Below are 7,603 nucleotides of genomic sequence, written 5' to 3' on the forward strand. Positions count from 1 at the left end.
CTAAAACACAGAGGACAGTTTCAGTTTTCATTACTTGTAGGTTATTCTGATAATATTTTCCTGGTCTGGTCCGCTTCAGACTGAACTGAGCTAAACTATTTGAACCTCGTTCGTTCTTGGTGTCTTCAGTGTATTTTTGGTTTTCACATGTTCTTCCCAGGGCCGGCCTGGACCCTGTGGTGGGCCGGTTTTGGCCCCGGGCCTCATGTTTGACACCTGTGCTTTAAATGATTCTGTGAATAAACAGGAGTCAGTTCAGTCCAACGCTGCCTGAAGCTTTCAGACTGACCGTTTCAGCCGGTGTGTGTTTTCATGGATTTCCAAACTGCTGCGTCCTCTGCCCGACCCTTTCCAACAGGTTTCATGGAACCCCTGCAGCGGTTCTGGCCCAGACCTGCAGGACAGCCTCTGTTGTGGTGAAGCTGTTCAGTCGGACGTTCAGGAGGGCCCACGCCGCACATGACCCACCGCTCATCTCCTCCCGGTCTGCTCAGAGGAATGCGAACCGCTCCTGTAAACGCCGCAGACTCAAACCCATCCAGGTCCGGACCGGTCTGTGAAGAACCCGCTTCGTTTTCCAGGACACACTGACGGACGAGCAGAGCAGGACCTGCCTTCAGAGGACAAGTAAGAGCCAGGTCTGAAGTTCTTCTGCAGAGCCGTTCCAGAACCTCCACCTCTGGTGAACACAGTGTGATCAGCTGAAGACAAGACCCACGGCAGAAGCAGCTGGTTCCTGAAAACAAGCAGGAGTTCCAAAAGAAAACCTGGAACTGGACTGAAACAGGTTTACAGGCTTTTTATTAACCCTGTCATGCACAGTGGTCACTCCAGTGGTCACCCCAGTGGTCACTCCAGTGGTCACCCCAGTGGTCACTCCAGTGGTCACTCCAGTGGTCAGTCCAGCTGTTCTCTTGTTCGTGGGTTCAGTGGTTTTAGTTCCACATCCTCAGACCCAGCGGTGCTTTTGTGTCCGCTGTAAAAAGTTGACCAGTTTTACAAAAAAAAAAATGCAGTTCATTGTGAAGGACATTCCATTAAAAAGTAAATAAATGAAAATAATTTTAAAAATGTTTCTGGAAAAACTGTTGCATTTTGCAGTTTTCATCCAGATGACAGTTTAACCCTCTGGTATCCAGGTGTGCTTTTTACGCACACTTTGCACTTCATGTTCAAAAACTTCATATTATTTTTCACAATTTAAATAAGGTTAGAATTCAAAAGTTGTTCATTTGTGCATGATCTTTAAAATTCTGTCCACCAACTAAACTGTGCACATTGTAAACAAAAGAAAATGACCAGACTAGCATCTGTCTGCCCAGTGTGCATAAAATGCACTCTTTCTTCCTTTATATCCACTGTTTTGGATCCAAAGCCTTTAAGGCAGAACTCCTGCTTTTACTGAGATCTGGGCTTCATTTGAGAGGGGAGGGGCTAAAGTAATTTATTAACGTTGGTAATGTTGCTGTTAATCATTGACATATGCCAGGATGAAAAAATCTAATAATATGTAATCCAATTTTTATGTAGTATTTTGAAAAAAAATCATTTTTTGTGTTTTTTTGCATCAAAAAATGTAGTGACATCATGATGAAAGAGATCATTTAAAGGGTTAAAAAAAGTAAAATGAATGATTATTTGATCTGTATGATTAGGACTGAGCTGGATTTACCAAAATAAAATCAAATTACAGCAGAAAAATAAATCAAAATATAATATTTAATAGTTTGATTTATAGGTGTGCATTTTACGCACACTTGGTAACAGATGTTAGTATTTTTGAACGTTTGACCTAGCGTCAAAAATAATAATAATGCAAATTAACCGATGTTGGAGTTAATCACTGACAGATGCCAGGATGAAAAAATCTAATATGTGATCCACTTTATATGGAGTATAGTGAAAAACATACTTTTTTTTTTGTTCTTTTTTTGCATCCAAAAAATGGTTTGTTTCCATTACAAACACGGCATTTAAAGGGTTAAAAATGTGACAGTTATTGAGTATTTGGTATTTTTATTTACGGCTCAAGTTGATGAAATAGAAAAAAGTGTAAAAGAATTAAAAACAAACTGTATGAACATTCTGGACATTATTCCACAAGTGTGTGAAAAAACCCACCTGGTGTTTAGTGAGGGCCTTGGTGGACAGGATACCAGAGGGATAAAGTGAAAAAAGCTGAAACTGTTGTTTTCTGGGTCTGAGGAGGACTTCAGCCGACACGGTGGACGCTCCTGCATCATCTACACTGACATTCAGAACGTTCTTTAACTTCACTGTTCTTCATAAACCTGATCTGCACGAACATGTTCGAGTGGAAATCAACTGCTAATTTTTTCAAACAAAAAGTTTTATTTTATTTTTTATTTTTTTATGTATTATCTCCATGAAATGAGTAAAAACTAGTTTTAGAGTATGATCAAATGTGAGAGAACATCAGAGTAGCTGCATTAAAAATGTTTTTATTTCATAGTTTTCACACAGTTTATCAGTTTATGATGATGGGTTTTAAAAATATGTCTTTGCTTGAAAAACTGAACACATGCTGTCCAGCTGAGTGGACATTTTTGTAACTGTGAAAAAAAGATTCATTAAAAAAATTCAATCGCATTGTTTTTTTTCAGGCCTAAAGATGAATAAAAACACTGAGGAAAAAAATCTTGATTAAGGTTCTGATAATTCATGCATGGAAGGGTTAAATATTGAATGTATGGATCTACACTCCCAAAACATTCAAATAAAACATAAAAAAATGGCTGCATATATTTTTGTTGTCAGATTCTCCACGCTGACAAAAGTTAAAGAGCAACAATCAGCTCATGTATTTATTTGTGTTCCATATTTAAAGTGTAGTTTCATTCTGCACATCCAACAGGCAGTAAATCCACAGCGGGTTTAGTTACAGTTACAGTTACACTGACAGACTGGAGTAGAATGGGATGGGTCGAAATGGATCAGTAACCAATCAGAAGTGGTGCCAGAGAAGCCGGACCTCAGCCAATCAGAGTGAGGAGAGGCGGGGTTTAGCCAAAGGGAGACACAAAAAAACCAAAAGCTGAACATGAGGACACTGCCTCTAAGTCAGTTCTGTCAGACTCCTGTTAGTTCAGTCTGATCTGCACTGGACCGGACCAGTACAATAACACCAGTGAAAACAGTAAAATTCTATTCTGATCAGGTTTACATCGACAAAGTTTCCTTAAAAATCTGAATAACAGGAACAACTGGAACTGTCTTCAGAAAAACAAGTGTAATTTGAACAATATTCTGCCTCAGTTTATCATTTACACATGTGCGTTACAATCACACAAAACATTTAATAACAGACAGAATATTGGACAAACTGCATTTACTTTTCTTCAGACATTTCTGTTTGTTCATATTTGTTCAGGTTATTCACATTTTTTGTAAAAGTATAGTTTGGTAATGGAAACATTTTCATGTAATTTTACTTTTTTACACCAAAAAACAAAGAGAAAATGTGGGGTTGTCATTATTTATCGGTTATTCTGATCATATTTTACTGGTTCTGACCCAGTTTAAATCTAACTGGACTGTATGTGTGTGTTTGTGGAACCTGAATTAAAAGGATGTGGACACCACTGATGGTTCATTTCTTCAGTGTAACTTTTGCGGTTTTTCTCAGACTCATCCCACAGGCTGGACTGGAAACTGTGGTGGAGCGCATGTTTGACAGCAGTGGTTCACAGACACATGAACCTTCAGACTGGAGTTAAATGGGATGAGTCTGTGTACTGTAGTGATATTCAAAAGTACTGTGTGGATATTTGTAGGTATTTATTCAAATGCAGATGTGGTGGAGGTTCTCCTGTGGTCCCACTGGTGAACGAGCCTTTATGTGTAAGTAACAGATGGATTTATGCTATTTCCTCTTTTTTATTGTTTTTTTTTTTCTCTTATCCTGTGGACCTTGTTTGTGTCCTTAATAAAGCTTGAATGAATGAATGAATTCAGTTTTGTGTTTCTTTTTTGTTTATATTTTATTTCTTCTTCTTTCACACTCTTTTATTCAATAATATTCGTTCCTTTGTTTGGATTGAACTCAAATCCTGTTCTGATGTTAGTTGTGAACTAATAGAACCTGAACATTTGAACAGGATCTGAAACTGGAATGTCTGGAAACAGAACTTCAGTTTGAACACAGTCTGAACATTTGCTGACAGAACATTAGATCCTGTTGGGATCAGATAAACATGTGTTTAGTTTTTGTGCAGATTTCTGCTGGAATTCAATTCTTCCAGGAAATAATCATTTAAAAACAAAAGAAACAAACAAAAAACTTGCCTTTTTAACAGTATCATGAAATATCGAATGGTGATCCTATTATTGTGTTTGTATGGTATCACCAGATTCTCGCCGGTACACAGCCGGAGTTCACATGTGGTCCTGATGTTTAGTGATGCCACTTCAGTCTGAACGACCAGGTCGCATTTATCTGACCTTTACGTTCTTGAAATGCGATAAACGTCATAATTCTGCGTCTGAGGAGCAGGAGGACAAACAGATCTCCTTCTGTGAACACAGTGTGTGCCTGCGTGGTCATGTGTTCCATCAGGACCTCTTCTGCACATGTGGGTCATTTCAGTCACATTCAGGTCAGACTCAAACTGATGGAAGTCGCATTTAATGTGTGATATGAACAAGAGCACCAAAAAATCAGATTTCACTCAAAAATCTGAATTCTGCCTGAAGACCTGCCGTCTGAACCGAGTCCTTCATCCCACGGAACAGACTGGACCCTTTGGTGGGCTGGTTTTGGCCCGCGGGCCGCATGTTTGACACCTGTGGACTAAAACAGGGCTGTCAAACTCATGTTCTTCCAGGTTCCACGTTCAGTCCAGTTTAATCTGCAGTGGACCGAACCAGTGCAATTACACTGGGTTACAAAAAAATGTTTTTTCCAAGTTGTCTCGGTTTTTTCAACTGAACTCGGACCATGTTGCACCGCTAAATCCAAAACTGACATCTGTTTTTCTCAGTCAGGTCAGGTGTTTTTGCCAATTTGATTTTGAAAAATTTGATCTTCTCACAAAATATAATAATTAATACCAAAATCAGATTGGTAAGCACACTTTATGAAACTTGTGACTTGATTCCTGTTAGGTACAATGGTGTATTCACCGCAGATGGAGCAGAATACGTCAGGCTTATTTTTTCCAGATCTTCTAGTCGAAGCCATTTCATTCACCTGTAATATTAAAAAAAACATTCATCATAAATTGGCAAAAGTAAAATCTTCAGAACTCGTTTATTGCAAGAAATATGAAAGAATTTTGTATCATATGATGTGAAAATGCCCATAAATGTAAGCAGAAATGTTCAAAAGCCAATATGTAGCATAGTTCAGAAAGTTGACCTGATTGAGCAAAATGAATGTGATTTTTGGATTCAGCACCAAAATGATCCTAAATCAGCTCAAAAAACTGAAACAATACATTTGGTGTTGACCAGTGTAATAACATGATAACCAATAAATATGACAACTGCAAAATGTTTTAGTGCAAAAAATACCATTCAATTCTGCCAATCTTTACATTTACAAACTATCCAAACAAAAAGGATGTGAATAACCTGAAAAAAGTTACATTTGTTAAGAAATATAAGTAAAATTTTACCAATATTCTGCCTGGACTTATCATTTCTGCATGTGCATTACAGATCAGATCTACAAAGACACTAAACATTCAGTAACAGACAGAATATTGGTAAAATTGCACTGAATTTCAGGTTGTTCATATTTGTTCAAGTTATTCACATTTTAAAGGATAGTTTGTTCATGTAAACATTTTCATAATTTGTTTTTTGCACTAAATCAGAGAAAAAAATGGTGCTGTCATTATTTATAGGTTATTATATTAGTTTTGAGTTTGATGTCCTAACTTGCACGTTCCACATTCATCCCACAGGCTGGTTTTAGCCCCTGTGCTCTAAGACACAGGTGTCAAACATGTGTCCCAGGGGCTAAAACCAGCCTGTGGGACGAATGTGCGAAAAACTGCAAAAATTACACTGAAGAAATGAACAACCAATGGTGTCCAAATCCTTTTAATTCAGGTTCCACATACACACACATACAGTCCAGTTAGACTTAAACTGGGTCAGAACCAGTAAAATATGATCAGAATAACTGATAAATAATGACAGCCCCACATTTTCTGTTTTTTTGGTGTAAAAAAGTAAAATTACACTGAAATGTTTACATTACCAAACTATACTTTTACAAAAAACATGAATAACCTGAACAAATATGAACAAACAGAAATGTCTGAAGAAAAGTAAATGCAGTTTGTCCAATATTCTGCCTGTTATTAAATGTTTTGTGTGATTGTAACACACATGTGTAAATGATAAACTGAGGCAGAACATTGTTCAAATTGCACTTGTTTTTCTTAAGACAATTAAAGTTGTTCATGTTATTCAGATTTTTAAGGAAACTTTGCAGATGTAAACCTGATCAGAATAGAATTTGACTTTTTTACTGTTCTTATTTCACTGGTCCGGCCCACTGCAGATCAAACTGAACTGAATGTGGAACTGAACTAACATGAATCTGACAGCCCTGGTATAAAGCATCATTTACTCACATCAAGGTTATTATCGTTAACGAAAACTAACAAAATGATGAAAACTAGAATTGAAAAAACATTTTCGTTAACTGAAATAAATAAAAACTATAATTAAAAGAAAAAAAATAACTGAAACTGTATTGTGTGTTTACAAAACTAACTAAAACGAATCAAAATTCTGGATCAAATTCCCTTCGTTTTCGTCTTTGTCAATGTTGGATTGATATGAAATCGATTTATTTCCCTCAAGCAATTTTAGCTGCTGTCTCCATACGACACTTTTTGCTCCGTCACTTGTGTTCACTTGTGGTTTCCAGTCGTCTTCTGGTCCCCACTCTACCTGGAAACATGGAGACTAAAGCAGCAGAGTCCTGTCTGGGATTGATTTGAATAGGAGCACAGAGAAGAAGAGAAAAGAGACCACTGAACTACAACTGAACTACAACTGAACTACAACTGAACTACAACTGAAACTACAACTGAACTACAACTGAAACTACAACTGAAACTACAACTGAACTACAACTGAACTACAACTGAAACTACAACTGAAACTACAACTGAAACTACAACTAAACTACAACTGAAACTACAACTAAACTACAACTGAACTACAACTAAACTACAACTAAACTACAACTGAAACTACAACTGAACTACAACTGAACTACAACTGAAACTACAACTGAAACTACAACTGAACTACAACTAAACTACAACTAAGCATTTAGAAAAAAATGAAAATAAAAACTATCAAACCTTCTCTAAAAACAAATTAAAACTGAATTAGAGAAAAAAAGTCAGAACTAAATAAAACTAGAATGAAAAATCCAAAACTATTCGAACCTTGACTCACATTCTAGATGCTATTTTCTTTTACTCCTTAAAATAAAAGTCAGACCTGAGGTCAGTTACTTCCCAGATGCCAACAGTTCTCCGTCCACTATTGGTGTCTTTGTCCTACTGCCCCCCCCCCCCCCCCCCCCAAAAAATCAATGCACACAGTCACAGTAAAA

Source organism: Sphaeramia orbicularis, chromosome 14, assembly GCF_902148855.1.
Source record: "Sphaeramia orbicularis chromosome 14, fSphaOr1.1, whole genome shotgun sequence".
In the NCBI taxonomy this organism is placed as follows: domain Eukaryota; kingdom Metazoa; phylum Chordata; class Actinopteri; order Kurtiformes; family Apogonidae; genus Sphaeramia; species Sphaeramia orbicularis.